This window comes from Vespula pensylvanica, chromosome 20 (genome assembly GCF_014466175.1).
Source record: "Vespula pensylvanica isolate Volc-1 chromosome 20, ASM1446617v1, whole genome shotgun sequence".
Taxonomy (NCBI): Eukaryota; Metazoa; Arthropoda; class Insecta; order Hymenoptera; family Vespidae; genus Vespula; species Vespula pensylvanica.
This window is the reverse complement of record NC_057704.1, coordinates 104,563-117,430: the sequence shown is the minus strand read 5'-3', so window position 1 is coordinate 117,430 and position 12,868 is coordinate 104,563. Positions and strand designations below refer to the sequence as shown.

The 12,868-nt window shown below is 43.1% G+C and overlaps 1 protein-coding gene across 3 annotated transcripts in view; it reads right to left on the bottom strand.

Moving 5' to 3' along the window:
* Positions 1 to 12,868, bottom strand: part of LOC122635933 (hemicentin-1) — an 87,105-nt gene that overhangs the window by 72,695 nt on the left and 1,542 nt on the right. The window lies entirely within an intron of this gene.

Sequence of the window (12,868 nt, the reverse complement as noted above, 5' to 3'; positions counted from 1 at the left end):
GAGGTAGGTTTTGCGAGATAAAGGTGGCTGTTGTAACGATTTAATTAATACATCCATTCGACCGTGCTTCATTCGTCCTCTCTCCCTTTTCTGCCTCTTCCCGCATCGTCGATACGTACAACGTGTATATAAACGAAAGTTACGACGTCTCCCTGCCCACCCCTCTCTCTGTATAAATATACAATTCCATAATATTTTTAATTATCTCCTACTCACTCCCTCCCTCTCTCTCTCCCTCCCCTCCCTTTTTTCCCGGCTAATGGAAGGAAACGAGTCGTTGACGAACGAAGCTCGTTATATAATGGTTATATCGACACAATTCGGCTGGATGGATTTACGCTTCAAAACTGCCCCTATAACGCGCGCCTATTTATTCGATCCAACGGATTAGACTTTGATTAATCGAACGGAAAATTAGATCAGTTTTCAAAGAGACGGAATAATAACGGAGTCTCGATGAAATCAAAAATCGAAAGGTCCCTCGATCGATTTTCCTACCTCATATTTTTCCTTTTCTCTTTCTTTCCACGCTCGGTGATTTTTCTTGCCTATCTTCTTCGCGACAATCTTTTAATTCAATTACGGTTGGACGAAGACTCTCTCTCTCTCTCTCTCTCTCATCGTCCAACTCTCTCGCGGCTGGAATTCGTAGCCCAAATTGAAATCGATCCGACGACTGACTCGCACTTTGCATCCCCACGGGATGAACGTCGAGAGATAAAGAGGGTTGGTACTTGGATTCGAAGGAAAAACGGCCACCGCCGACGATATCCACCTTCGGGGATTTCTTTCATATTACTACTCCGTATCCTCGAACGAGACCTTATGGCAGCAGTTTCCTCGTCAGGAAGTAACGAGAAAAGAAACACAACGTACTGCTCACGATTGATTTCCTACCAAGCTCTACGAAGGCAAAAAAAAGGAGAGAGAGAGAGGGTAGATTTCTTCCTCGGCGAGTATCCGCTTTTACTCGTTTTAGAGAGAGAGAGAGAGAGGGGCAAAAAGCTGGTAGCTTATCAATAAAACGAAGCCATCGTTAATCTTAAAGCTTGACGTTTCGAATCGCGAAAAAATGCGGAGCCTATCGTTCCACCGTCGACGTTTCGTTTAGTTTTGAATCGACGTGCTCCGAAAACGTTGAAGGTTTCGTTGAAAAAAGCTTTGGGAAAGGTCGCGATTCCGTTTGGAAAAAAAATTCAAATTCGAACGCCACGGCCGTGATTTAATTCCTTTTAATTCGCAGCATTTCGTGAAGCGAAATAACAGAAAAAGGCTAACAGCGATCGATATTCGAAGGAGATAGGCGAGAGGGTGGACAACACCCGATGGACGGGGAAATGCGGGACAGGCGTATCGATAAAAATTTACATAACACTCGCGACGTCGCTCGCGAACGCAATGCCGATTGGCCCACCGGGATATCAGATTTTGATCGACCTACCGGTTTACCGGGATCGACCGAATTAAAATCGTTTATCCTCTAGCCAAGATCGATCGTCGATTGAGAACATCGACGTGTGGTAAAGCCATTTCGCATTGCTTATTGTCGTTGGGTAATATTGTTTTCGATAAACAATATCTATATATTTATCTACATTTATCTATATTCGATGGAAATATAAATTTTGATGAATACTACGTTGAAGATTGTGCGAACGCGAGTCGAAATAGCATCGTGGGAAAAAGTCCCGTTGCCGTTGGCTCGTATGGAAGTTTTAATGGAATCGAATTTCATTCGGGCGAGAATCATTAGCCAGTTTATCCTCCAACAGCGAAATCAATGGCATACAATGAGCTTACCCGCCAACCACCGTCGCTTCGCGCCGTATAACCGTGTAAGTGCGAGCGCGAACACGTGTTCTGAATGCGTCGTTTGGCACGAATAATCGCTCGATCGGAAAACAGACGTTTCGATAATCGACGTACCGTCCTTCTAGCTACATACGTGTTTTCGAGCGAGCTCTACGATCGACCCTACGATCGACCCCACGATTTGTTCGAAAGGACGCCGCCTCGTTCGTCCGATCGCCCGAATCGACGGACGAAAGCGACCGAAGCGACCGATTTTGCTCTCTTCTTCGCAGGATCCTTCGATTCCTTCGTTCCCTTCAATTTGCGATTGATCTTTCGCTCGTACCGACTCGATTCTAATTTTGTGCATTAAAAGTATCTCCGTTGGACAGATTCTATGCCGATGCTTTCTAACGAAATTTCTCTCTCTCTCTCTCTCTCTCTCTCTCTCTCTCTCTCTCTCTCTCTCTCTCTCTCCCCTTCGGGAAAACGTTTGCGTTCCGTTCGATCGAGGGAGATAGAGGTTCGGTCGAAAAAAAACAAATTTCTCGGTACTGTTTATCCATCGATATCAGATACGCTGCGAGGGCGGACGATTGATTCGCAGAAACTCGGCAAATACGCGTCATGCGAATTTCCGCCGTTACGAGCTACTAGAAAGGATTCAATTAACCAATTCCGGACGTTCCTTTTAGCGCGAGCTTTGAACGAGTCGTGTTCCCCGCCCTCTTACCCTCCCCCTATCCCGCTCTTTCAGTCTCGCCTCAGGGATTTCCCCGACAATTTTATTTCTCGGCTCTTTCTCGCGGACGTTGTACGTGGATACGTACGTTCCTCTATAAACAGCCTTTAGAGAAAGCACCCCGACAACTTTATTATACGTGTGATTGATTTTAGATTTCCTAGGTGCGATTAGAAAAAGAAGAAAAGGAAATCCCCAAAAGCAATTACTTTTCCGAGAATCTTCCGTTACCGTGCGCGCGGACGCTGTCGACGGATACGGGAAAGAAAACGGAGAAGGTCTTCGATTGTCGTCGCAAAAATACGACGTTCGCTTATTTCATTCGATTCTCCGTGGCTTTGTGCCGGTTCTCATTCTCGTCGGCCGAGAAACAAATCTCTATGCCGTGCCCTTTCGGGAAAATTTTAATTAGCCGGTAAAAGCTTTAAGCCGATGGGACCACGGAGCGCACTTTTAATTACGATCCCGTGACTTCTCGAAATATTTTCGCGACCGTACGTCGGAGGAGCAACTTTCTCCGTTTTCTCTATTCGCTCCGTTGAGAGAAACTCGACGGGCGCGTCTCTAGCTCGTGCCCGCGCTCATCGGGTAACCGCATAATAATCTTTCTACGGAACGAAACGAAAATACGGAATATGTACTGATAATGGATGCGACGGTACGAAATATATTGTCCCTATATTTTTTAACTTTTTCTCACAGAATATATTATATACGCGTAGCCGGGATATCCGTGTATCTACGTAGGTGTATAAAAATACGATCTGCAAAAAAAGAAGAAAGAGGGGAAAAAAGGAAAGTTTATTCCATTTATCGATTCGCCCTCGATTCTACCGTATCTCTCGTCTTTTCGAATCGCGAAATAATAAAATATAACCGAATACATTTTCAGAATGTTTCCACCCCCTCGAAAACGAACGAATAAAACGAGTTTCCTTCTTCGACGAACGTTCGTCTCGATCTGGCATCCTATGCGGTGGCCTAGGTTTTGAGTTAACTATGTATGTACATCGAGCTCGATACCGAATACCAGACATGGAGGTCTCCATGCGGATTTGACGATAACCTCGGCTCCGCCACGAAGCAATCAGAGGCAGTCGGATTATGTGGCATTTATCCACGTTCGCTGATTCGGCGAGGTAAAACCTCCAAGTAAGAGAGAGCGAGAGTGGAACTCGCCAAAGGGAGAAGATATCGCGTCGTTGCGCGAGGACGAAGGATCGAGGAAGGAGAGGACGAAAGGAGAAAGAAGAAGGAAAGACTCTGCCTGATACGGATGAGAAAAAAAGCTCGATCGATCAAACTGATTATTCCGACGAATTCTTTTTCCATATCCTTTCCGTTAAAGGACGGTTGTTACGATAAATAACAAGTTACGATATACACCAAGAATCGATATGTTTTTAACGGGTAGCAAGCTCGGACTCGCCCGTTGACTCGCCGACGAATCATCCACACATTTTTCACGAGGAGTCGTGATCTCGCGTCAAATCGGTACATTCGCGCCTCTGTGCGTGCGCGTGTGCGCCTATGCAAATACGCGTGTGTGCGTGTGTGTAAAAATATATATATATACATATACGCGCGTATATAATATATGATATATACGGTATACGCTGGGCCAACAGTGACCGCCGTAATGATCATTTCTGCATAAAGGAACGAATCGATTAATCAAAATTTAATTACTCCATTGTTCGAGAGACGAACGCGAGCGATAGGGACGATACTAAATGCCTGGTGCTCTTTCGATATAGTGCAACGCGAACGTTATTTATCGTGTGGCATCGTGATTACGTAGATGAAACTGAAAATTGTGAGGGAAAATCGATCACCGGCAAACGATGTATCCAGAGAAAAAAATTTTCTCCGTCTTTAATCGCTTTTTTCGCTCAATTTCTTTCGACGACCGATATCGATATCGTATTGAATTTCTCCGAGACAAGGAGCATCTGTTTCATATTACGTGCAATTTCATTACTTCGCATATAGAAATAGAGGATAGAATTTGCTATACCACGGATTTAATTACTTTCGGTCGAGCGAAATCTTGAGAAAGTCTAACGTACCGTAAATGGGAGATGACTCGCATATACGAACAGAGAGACAGACAGAGAGGGAGAGAGAAAGGGTAGGAAGTTGAACGACAAAACTCTACAAGTGTGCCGTCGGAACGTTTATGCTCGCGCTACTTCGAAGGTAAGTACAAACTCGACTTGGAAAATTCTTAGCAGACGGCAATATCCGGATTCGATCGAAGAATTCGGTCCACGTTACCGTAAACATCCACGAGATATTGTTCTTTTTTTTTTTTTTCTTTACTCCTCCCAGTTTACTTTTTTTCATCTTGTCCCCTACTCCTTTCTCCTCTCTTTTTACCTCTTAAAACGAAGAGGGAAGGAAGACCATACACGAGGCATCGTCTCGCACGATTTCGAAGGCAGACGAGATCCGATCGTCGCAAACTTTTCGCATTAATAATTCCCTACCACGATCCGAATTATAAATCAGATTTCTACGGTATCCTTCCTATGAGGAATGCTCCAAAGTCTTGCGGCTTTCGAAAGACACGTACGATCCTCCGTAAATTTCTTTTACGAGAGTGGAAAACTTTCTCCGTCTCCTCTTCTTACTTTTTTCTCTTTTTCTGTACACATACTTTTTTTTTCATCCCTTTACATAGATACGAAAAATAATCGCATCGAAACGAAGCATCTTCCTGTGCCTACTTCGTATTTCCTTTGAAAGATAAAAGTTTCGAGCGAAAGCAATCGTAATTCGTTTCGTTGTACAAGCGAACAAGCGTTTCGATATAATTTACATCGAAAGTGGTGACCGAAAATGCGAATCGCTGAAAGGCCACGGAGAGTGCCTTTCGTCGAAAGGACGAGAAGAGTTCGCGGTTGGCTTAAACATGCAAACGCGATTTTTCCAAATCGTCGTAATTCTCGACGAAAGTGCGAGAGTAGAGCGAGGCTACGTGCTGCAGCTGTTGCGAGCTGAAAGCAAACAGGGTGCATGGAAACGAATAAACTATGACAGGGTGCATGGAAGCTAGCAGCCATTCGCTGGCAAAGAAGAGAGGGCGAGAGAGAGACGCAGCTACAAACTTTCCTCTCGCATATAAACTCGTTTCAGCGGACTCGATCCAGTCCGACGACTCTGCTTGCTTCTCTGTATCTCTCTTCTACGAAATGACGTCATAAAATAGAAATTCTACCGCAAAAAGGATAAATCGAGGAAAAAGGTTAATCGTTCGAAGAATCTCCACCGGCCGATCGACCGACCACTAACCTTTCGTCCGACATATTCCAAGCATCCAAAGGGAGCGAACTAATTCTGTCTTACGTCGATCGATTAGCGGTGCGAAGTTAAATTATGGAAAATCGATCGTTATGTTAGTCCTTCCGTGTACCTCGTCCGACGACATAATTATCGTGGAAGAGCATAGAAGCGATCGCGACGGTGAGGAGGAACTTCATCGACCGGTGCTTGACCTAAGAAAGCGTTAACCGAGAATCTTCGAAATCAAAGAGAGAGAGAGAGAGAGAGAGACAAGTCAGACGTCGCGTCCTACTCGTCGATTTTCCTAACAACGTCCTATCGATCGCTGGATCATTGCGACGTAACGCAGAAAGTTGCAGCAGCTTTCTCGTAAAACCGTCGAGAAACGTAAAAAAGTGCCAAACTGTTTTATAGCGGATCGAGTTGAATTTATTCACTGTAAGGACATTTATCGTTTCTATCACGTTGTTATCACGTACGAGTACCATCTTTTCGAGTGTATACACGCACCTGTGACTTTGATATCTTCGATTCGCACACATACCCGCGGATTACGATACAAAGTAGAAAAGCGTGAAACCGATAGTTTTGTCAGCGTAATCGTGCATTCGAGTGTAAATATGTACGTGCGCGCGTAGAGAGAGAGAGAGAGAGAGGATCTATGACCGACATAAGTCGAATAGAACGCTACGTGATAGTGCAATAAAAATACATCATCGCAGATTTTTCTTTTTTTTTTTTTCCTCTAAAGAGAATTCGACTTGTAACGCGGCAAAGGAATAAAAACGATGGAATATCAATTGGTAGGAAAGTCCGTAGATCGGTAAATAGTTTCCTCGGCACGTCCTCGTTACGATTAAATTGACAAAACGATCGAGATACAACATCGCGCATTGTAAAACAATTACAATCCGAACGAAAATCGATTTTGCAAACAAGCAAATACATAAACTTGGCATTTGATAAATTCTATCGGAAATCGAAAAAACGATCGATCGAACTCGATTAATTTTATTTTAACGAAGTTTGTACGCTTTGTCTTTCTGCTTCATCCTCTAGCACGGTTATGGCTGGTCTTTGATGGTTACTCGATCGAGCAAGTTGAAAGAAAAGTCGTTGTTGCCAAGAGAATGTACGTTCGCGATTGTCCCTCTTTCGTTCGTCGGTATAAAGATGTATCTGTCGCTCGACGAAAAAAGAGGCTACGTGAATTATAATAGAAATCCGTACTTTTAGAAAAGCTTTTAAAGGATTACTGCAGTCGGTCGTTAACATCTTTCACTTATTTACGAACGAAAGCGGAGATGACTGCACTCCACTGGCTTTGTATTCCAACAGGTGCTGCTGCTGCTGTGTATCGCGGTGAAAAGCTCGGACCTCGCCTTCTCATAAACAAGTAATTCTCTTTTAGACTTTCAAATCGGCAGTGATAGCTCTTACTTTGTACTCCCGTGCGCACTGCCATTTTTAAATTTTTATGGAATTCTCTTAAACGCTCGTCGAGACAGTTACCAGCTGGATAACCGTCGTTTAATCGCTGAATGACTCGAGTGGAAAATAAAAAAGTGGAAGCATCCTGTCGTCGCAAAATATGTAAAAATCTCACGCGTGTCGACCTTGAACGATCCGACGTAAGACGAACGAAAATTGTATTCGGAAAGGAAAGTAGCGTGACTGGAAACGATCTTTCGACGATACTAGGAAGAAAGACTAGTGTTTCTAGTTGGAATTCACGGGATTCGAACTCGTGAACTTTCGAACTCTTCGTCCTAACGAAATAGCAAGACAACACCCGTAGCTCTTTCCCTTTTCTCTCTCCTCTCCTCCTCCCGCCTCTCCCTTTCTCTCACGCCCCCGTTTCTGTTCAGCAATAGAAGCGTGTCCATTTCATCAGGAGCGACTTCGTCGAGGGAGAACGACGACACGCTCCATTTAATGGCATCGTACCGTGAGACAAAAGAAAAACTTTGCTTCTCTTCCTCGCGAATAAGGCCGCCCTTTATCGGTTTCGACGTCACAACGGCATTAAATGAATGAGATCGAGAGAGATAGAAAGAATAGAAGGAATAGAACGAGATGACACGCGCTTCCTCGAATTTCTAAATTCTCAAGTCTCCTTGCGTTTTCATTTGATCCGTCTTCATAACGGTATCATTTTTATACGACCATTGTTTTGCCAGCACGCGCCGCTTTGTTCGAGTTTAATCAAACTTCTAAAAGACTTTCGGCACCGAGCGAGGCAGGCTCGGTGCTTTGCGACTCGCGGATCCAAAAAGAACTTCCGGTTCCATCCTGACGTAATCCGATGAACTTCTTTCGCGACGACGAAGACGACGACGAAAAAGAAGAAGAAGAAAGAGGAATAGTCTTTCGGAAAACTAAAATCTCCACAGAATCGAAGCTTTCGCGAATTTTACGAAGCGTACTAGTTTCTTCCGTCGCTTCTTCCTGGTGAGTCGGCCTTTTCGATTTTCCTTTCTCTCTTTTTCGCTTTGCCTTTCGTTCATACCACTTTTACTTTTCCATCAGAGCTTTGGCCAACTTCCTCGAGTTCTACTTTGGGAGAATTTGTTGACCTCTTTTTTCTATTATTTTTATTTCTCTTATTTTTTATCGACAATTACGTATTACAAAAATATTAAAAGAGGAAGCTTGCGAGAAATGGTTTTCTTAGGAGCAACTAATTCGTTCGTTATTTTAACCGTCGATCGTCTTATTATTTTTTCTTTGGACGAACGAATCTTGGTTAACAGAAGCAACGAGGTGCGAAAAGAAGTAGATTTTAACGCAGTCTCCGTCGAGCTACCGTCGTTCGCGATGTTTCCTGAGAACACATCCAAGATGAGACGCCGAGTGCTTTCCCTCTTTCGTTCTTTCTATCTCTTGAGCAAGCGACGAAGAAAAAGAGAACCGTCGAGAGAAAGAAAAAAAAAATGGAAAAAAAGCCCGATGCTACCTGCTTCGTCACGCTACGAAAATATTTGCGGAATCAATAAGATATTTTCTAGCCGAATGTCCAACGTTATTAAATCTCTATCGCATCCCTTACAAATAAGTTTGCCATTGTACATTCCTAACGCTGTACGTGATACTGTAAGAAGAGAGAGAGAGAGAAAAGAAAGCACACCCAGGCCTTTTAACTCCAAGCCGAAATTGGCTGATACTTGTTTGTAAGATAAATCCCTAATATCATAAATTCACTTTCGAAAGAGATGTATGATGGTATCATATAAATTCGGAGCTAACCGGAGGATTAAACGTTAAAATATATTTGAAAGCGTGAAAAAAGTTTCAGTCGCGATTGAATTAAAAATCAAAGTTGGCTCGGATTCTCTTATTAAGAGTAACTAAACCAAACGGTATATAGTTTCGTCTTTTACGATATAAATGATGGGAGTCATAAAGAGGATATGTATGTACGCTTTAAGGCGAGTTACCGTAAAATATGTATACATTTTTAGGATACCAACTCGGCTTGTTTGTGCCGCTTTAGAAACTTTATGATAGTCGTAAAAGGCGAGGCGGATGGTAATACGCGATAAAGCGGCAGCTCGTATTCGCCAAGTTCTTTCCGTATTTAGACTCGGATAGCACGTAGAAACAAAAAGTACAATGACGAAGAACAACGAGCGTGATTTTATCGGGCGACGAATCGGCCTGTCCGTCCGCGATGTTCAAAATGCAATTTGCATCGACGACGAATGCCCGTGGAAATTACAAATGCACTCTGATTAGAGCGAACTTTTCCAAGCGTTCGTTCGTTCGGCCGTCCATTCGTTCGTTGGTTCGTTCGTTCGTTCGTTCGTTGGCCCATAGAAACGGGAGAGAGAAGAAAAGAGAGATGGAGATATACCTATACGCGCGTAGGATGGGTGTGCGTACTTGTGTATGTATATATATATATATATATATATATATATATACAGGGAGAGAAATGGACGAAGAGAGAAAATGCAAAAAGATTTACTTCGGCTAATTGCATGAGATATGCGATTGTTTCATGCATATTCAGCGGACGGGACTCGGGAGGTGGGAACGGCCGATCGTCGTTTCTTCTTCGAGAGAAATGTCTTTCCTTCCTCCTTCCGTGTCTTTCTTCTCAGCGTGTACGGTCCGACGAAGAGCACGTGGTTGAAAAGACAAAAGTAGTACGGAGCTCTTGTGAAAATATCTCGAATACGAGATCGTTAAATTCGTTAAGATCGTGCTAAACCGCGAAGGTACGGTGCTTCGTATCGATTAAAATTCAGTCGGCGCGGCTCGTTGAAATTAATCGTTCGGCGACGAGAGAAAAAATAACAGTGAAGAGAAGGATGAAAGAGAAAGGGTAAGAGAAAGAGACGTTATCGTAGAGTAGTATCGATCCCGAAGTAAACCCGGACGTGAATAACGATTTCATGAAATTCAAAGACTCCTCCGATCGTTGACAGCGAAAGAAATAATCACCTTACCGGGGACGAACGGAAAAATACAGTCGATGAAATTTCTATCCTTCTTCTTACGAACAACGAAGAACGTGAGCGACGACGAATTCGAACGACGATGATTATCCCGCTCGACGATAACCGTCAGAGTCAAAATTATCACACGTTCGATAATCGTTCGCACGAACCTAAACCATAAACGGACCGATCGACGTATAGATTCGGTCTATCGCGTAAGATCTAGCCCGTAAAATTTCATCGCGGAAGAACACGGAATAATTAAAATTCCCTAATTTCAAAAATTGGTCGAATAATAATTACGCTTTTTGGTCCAAGTTACCTTCTTTTTTTCCCTTTTCCACGTTGTACTTTATATTAACGTAACGTCACACTGTCTAACATAATTCTTTCACTCGCAAATGAACTATGATTAAAATGCATAGACCGCGATGGTTTCGTACGAAACAAAGCGAGAATATACGTCGACGTAGTACGAACGCAAGCGCGCAACGGAGTTAACGTTTGTCCGAAAATCATGACTTAAAAAATATGCGGAGAACGGAGACACGAATGGCGGTTCGGAAAATGCGCGCGTGCGTACTCGAATTAGCTCGAATAACGACGACCGAAACTTTATGAAACGAAGCGGATTAACTTGGCAAAAGAGTCTCGTAAGCGGGACGTTTGATAACGATTTCAAAAAAGAAGGAAAAAAGAAAAAAGGAAAATGGAAAAGAAAGATGGAAAGAAAGAGAGAGAACAAAAAAAACACAATACTTTTGATGTAACGTATCTTCAACGAAGGAAAGGGATCACGCGAAATCATTTTAGAATCGATTAAAAAAACAACGTTACGTTGACGACGCAAGATCTTGCGCGAAAAAAAAAAGAAAAAGTACGTTCTCGTTTGTTCGGGGGGAAAGGAAGGAATTAGTATCGATATCGGTACCGTTAATCGAAAATTTGAAAAAGTCCGTTTTCTCTCGATTACCAATTCGCGGAACTGGAAAGGATCGATAGGTCGATCGTTCGATCGTTCGATCGGTCGACAGTCGAAGCGTCGAAAGAACGAGATTGGTGCACGAATTCTCCCTTATGCACTTGTTGTACGCGCCCCCGCGCGAGCTAATCCCCGATATATCTGCACAGGTAAGCGAAGCTAAAAGATCGGCGTTCGTCTCGCGCGATACGTACGTACGATGGAGCGCGGAAGAGAGCCATGTACGTCGAGCAGTAATGAGAACGTAAACGCAAGTGTCGCGATGACTTTTTATCGTTTAAACCGATAAACGAAAAACGCGAATACGACGAAGCAGCGTATCGCGGATCGATCGATAGACCGGACTCTAATGACGTTTTGCGTTAAAAGTCGAAAAACGATTTGATCTTTTCTAATCGATCTTGATCTTTTTTTAAGCCGACGAACTCCAGGAGATTACTCTTAGAAGAAGAAACAAAATTTCGATGTTACACCAGACTGATGCGTTTCCGCCATCAACAAATTATTTCCGCAATGATCGTCGAAGGAATCAAAACGCCATACGCTCGGACGATTAAAAATTTACTTTAAAATCGGTGATCTTCGAACCCGAAGTTTCGTTCGAAAATGCGAAAAGTCCTGCTTCTACCTCTCGTGAAATAGTTTTACTAATAAAAAAATTCTTTCAACTTTGATAAACGATTTCTGAAACTTATTCGATACGTATCTCGTTGCTCCTTCGAATTTCCATCGGTGAATTTTCTATCAACGCTAGCCTGTATCAAGCAAAACCCTTCCACTCGACCCTCCTCTCCCTTTTCCCATCCATCCAAACATCGCGAGGATGATTGATAGCGAAAAAAGTGGGTTGCTGCTAGCTACATTTTTTACTAGTGTTTGTTTCTCTTTTTTCTCTCTTTTCCCAAATGTGTATTTCTCTCTTTCTCTCTCTCCTCCCCCTGCCCCTCTCTCAAACATTATACCGACTCGTACAAAGTCACAAAACGAATGCTAAATTTCGTTTGACATAGAAGCTCCACCGCGAGTCCGATTACGGTCGATTCGGCGAAATAACGTAAGGGAAAGCTTCGATGTTTACGAACGAAAAATCTATCGAATTACGCGGTACCATCGTGCCTCGGTTATCGTTTATCTTATATGATACAAAATAAATATAACATCGATGTTATATACAAATATAACGCTTACCTATATACAACGGACGGTAGCGGGATATTACATCTCTTACGCGGTAACTGACGGAGAAACGTCCGACGATCGGAACGGATTAAACGCCGATCTAATCTGTGGCACGAACGCTCGTATTTTTCCTAACGATAAGATCGATACGAGTAGTCGACGAATTTAAATCGAACTTGGTCCGTGGCAGATCCAATAAAAAAAAAAGAAAGAAAGCCAGACGATACAACTCTACGTGGACGTATAATTCTACGATGCGATCTGTAACGCATATTGAAATCGCGAGATTTCGATCGATTTGAAACTTCGTCTTCCAGTGCGGAAAATACGTTTCGTTTGTCGTGCAGCGACAGAAACGCGCGCCTTGACGAAAAGACGAGAAACGTTTTTACCTCCGTTCCGTGTACGGTAAGGAAAAAGTATGAGGGATTAAATGGAATAAATCTA